The sequence below is a fragment of the Tupaia chinensis genome, unplaced genomic scaffold, assembly GCF_000334495.1.
Source record: "Tupaia chinensis unplaced genomic scaffold, TupChi_1.0 Scaffold000178_1, whole genome shotgun sequence".
Taxonomy (NCBI): Eukaryota; Metazoa; Chordata; class Mammalia; order Scandentia; family Tupaiidae; genus Tupaia; species Tupaia belangeri.
Window position 1 is genome coordinate 2,160,832 of NW_006159653.1, and position 2,958 is coordinate 2,163,789.

The 2,958-nt window shown below is 58.0% G+C and overlaps 1 protein-coding gene across 1 annotated transcript in view; it reads right to left on the reverse strand.

Annotated features, from left to right (window-relative positions):
• Positions 1 to 1,947, reverse strand: part of ABCA3 (ATP binding cassette subfamily A member 3) — a gene marked incomplete in the record, with an annotated part of 50,353 nt that extends 48,406 nt beyond the window's left edge. Inside the window, 1 exon segment of the mRNA XM_027770991.1 lies at positions 1,682 to 1,947.
• Between the last annotated feature and the right edge of the window lie 1,011 nt (positions 1,948 to 2,958).

A 2,958-nucleotide genomic window follows, 5' to 3' on the forward strand; every position in this document is an offset into this window, starting at 1 on the left:
AACCACAGTCAACTACGTGGGAGTCCAGCGACATAGCCATTACGCTAACTACTGGTCCCTATTTATTTATTTTTAATTTGACCAGAGAGGGACAGAGCGAGAGAGAGCGAGAGCAGAAAATGAGAATGCAAGCTGCCAAGTCAGGAACTCGAACCACAGTTGGCCATGGGGGAGTCCAGCATCCGTAACCACCACGCCACCTGCTGCCCACTTTTTCAAAAGCATGTTTATACGAAAGTTTTTGTACCATCAACTCACTGGGAAAATGTAATTGAGTTTACTTCTCGTTGGGCCCCTGTAAAGGTCTGTGTCTGTGTGCATTCCCACGTCCATATCAGGTCAGCAGTACGGCTACGATCGGTAATCACGTAACACGAGAGTACTCACACACATTCTTACACATAACAGTGCGGGAGTTTAAGGAGGGCGTGTTTACACAGTGGCCCTTGTGAGGACAAGGCGGGAACAAACCCATAGGCCACAGCCACGTCTGAGGGCACTCGTGGCAGGCAGGTAGGGGCGCCGGCCCACCGGCTCTACCTGGGATGGGAGGTGACTGTCCTAGTCACATGGCTCTAAGTTTACACGGAAGCTGCTGCCGGGGCCTGGAACAGCACTTCAAAACACTTTTTCTTTTCTTTTTTTTTTTTTTTTTTGCTACGGGGAATGTGCACTTGCCAGGGGCCGAGACAGACAGACAGACAGAAAGAGAGAAAGCACATGCCCAGGGGATGGATGGTGATGCTACGGCCCCTCCTCCGTTCTCCTCTCAGGACTTCAGGCGCGCAGCACACGCCAGCAAGTCCCTCAAGCCACCGGGTCTGGGACTCAAACTGCACAGTCGGCCATGTGAGATCCAGCCACCTGAACCACCACACCACCGGCTGGCCTGACAGGTATATTTTTAAGCCCAATATGTGGCCCAAAAGGGGCCACCGGGAGAAAGTTCCACAAAATCTGTGCCTTCCTAACCCTTTCCCGCCCAGCTGGCTGTCCTGTCCTCCAGGTGCAGGGAGGGGGGAGGCAGCCCAGACTCTCCAGAGCCATAACCATGGATCCTTGTAAGAAGCGAGGCACCCAGGGCTCATTACCTGAGCCCTCAAGAGGCCCCTGTTACCACTGTGCCATTCAGGGGGCGGGCCTGCAAATCTCTGGGCCTTCAGCGCCTTTGTAGGCCGAGAGTGTGGCCTGGCACACCTGTCTCTACCTCCGACACCCACGACCGTCCCCTGTGCACTCGGGTGCACGCCCTCCAGGAAGCGGGCTCTGCTAAGCCTGCTAACCGCTCGTCTCGGCCGTACGGTGAAATCTTCTGGGGCACTTTAAGACAGAAACTGGCGACCCTGGCTCTGGTCTTGCACAGGGACATGTCCCCGGTGAGCCCTGGGCTGAGACCTTCCGCCCACGGTGGTCACCCTCCTTCACCTCTGGTCCTGTCACGGGCACTTACCTTGTTCTGTCTTACTAACGGAAGTCACAGTGGCTGTGACTAAATCTCCTGGCTCCACCCTAAGGTCACTGAGAACAGGGCCATGGTCAGGTAACCTTCCAGTCGTGTACGCGCCCTGCTTGTCGGGCTGGCCCTGCAGTTCTAGGATGCGCCCCCCCCCCCAGACCCCCGGTAGAGGAGTCTCCTGCCACCCAGGAAGCAGGGCTGAAGCTGTCCACTGGGGAGACTTACCTGAGCCTTCCCAGTGAGACTAAGTCAAAGCGGGTCCCAGGAGACTGCCTGCACCACACGGTGGAAAGCTGATGTCTTCTGAAAACACCTCAAGCTACCCTCTTGTTCCAAAGGCTGTCTGTTCAGAATGGTGGCAGATGACCTTAGAGGGGAAGTGTCACCCTGTGGTCTGACACAGTAAGCAAGGCTCACTTAGGACATCGAGGAGCCCAGCAGATGCAGTGCTGGTTACAGTGCATGGATCTCGCGTGGGCGACTGCCCTGCTGAGTCCCTGACTCTGCAGCTTGAAGACGATGCCACGCACACATGCTGCCCAAAATGCTTCACCGAGGGGATGGAGAAGAGACTGTGGGGCGTTTCCGTCCTCCTTGGGGGAAAGCACCCCCCAGCTTACAGGCCCTATGGCAAAAGCATAGGGGTGGGGGTGGGGGGAGGAAGCCCCATGCCATTAATTTTTACTCATGCCCCCTTCACATTTCCCATGAGGCAACCTTTCTAAAAGAATAGAGCTTTTCGAGTTTACAAAAGGCACACCAAGTTTCTAAACCAAACCCTATGGCTGCGCAGAAGAGGGGATCCCCTCCGCTGGCGACCTGCCTCGGTCTGCCACAGGGTCTCATGCGCCTGCGTGCCTGCTAGGCACTGGGGTACAAAGGCCAGCACGACCCAGAGTGCGCCTCCAAGAAGCTCGCACCTGAACACAAATATCCCTCTAAGGAAACAGCTTTCGGCGGGCTTTGAACTAGAAGGCACCAAGGGGGCACTCTCCAGCCGAGCACCTGCCACTAGCCCCTGAACAGTGGCCAGCGTACAGCCTCTGCCTGCATGCAGCTTGGGGCCAGCTTGGCAAACAGCCAAAGCATGGCGCGCCAGTCCCTGCACACATCTTTGCCGACGGTGCACCCAAGAGAGCGGCTCGGAAAGGGCTGCAGTCCCCGCGGCCATGGCCCGCAGTCCCCTGTCCCGCGCGAACACTGGGAGAGCTTCGCAAAGCCCCACCGCCAAGTGTAGGCCACTGGACACCTTTTCCCAGGCCAGGGGGCTGAGGGGATAGGGAGCGTCCCCACCTGGCACACGGACCTCCGCAGCAGCAAGTGCTCACCGACGGAGGCCACCTGCTGCCCGGCGGTGGAGGTCGGTCAAAACAAAGGGTCCGCGGCGACCCCAACTTGGCGAGGTCAAGCGCCCATGCGCCAGGCTGCTGGCTGTGCCAGGGACACACCCAAATGCTCGTCCCGGCCGCGCGCGAGAAGATGCACCTGCCGGAGTCGGCGAC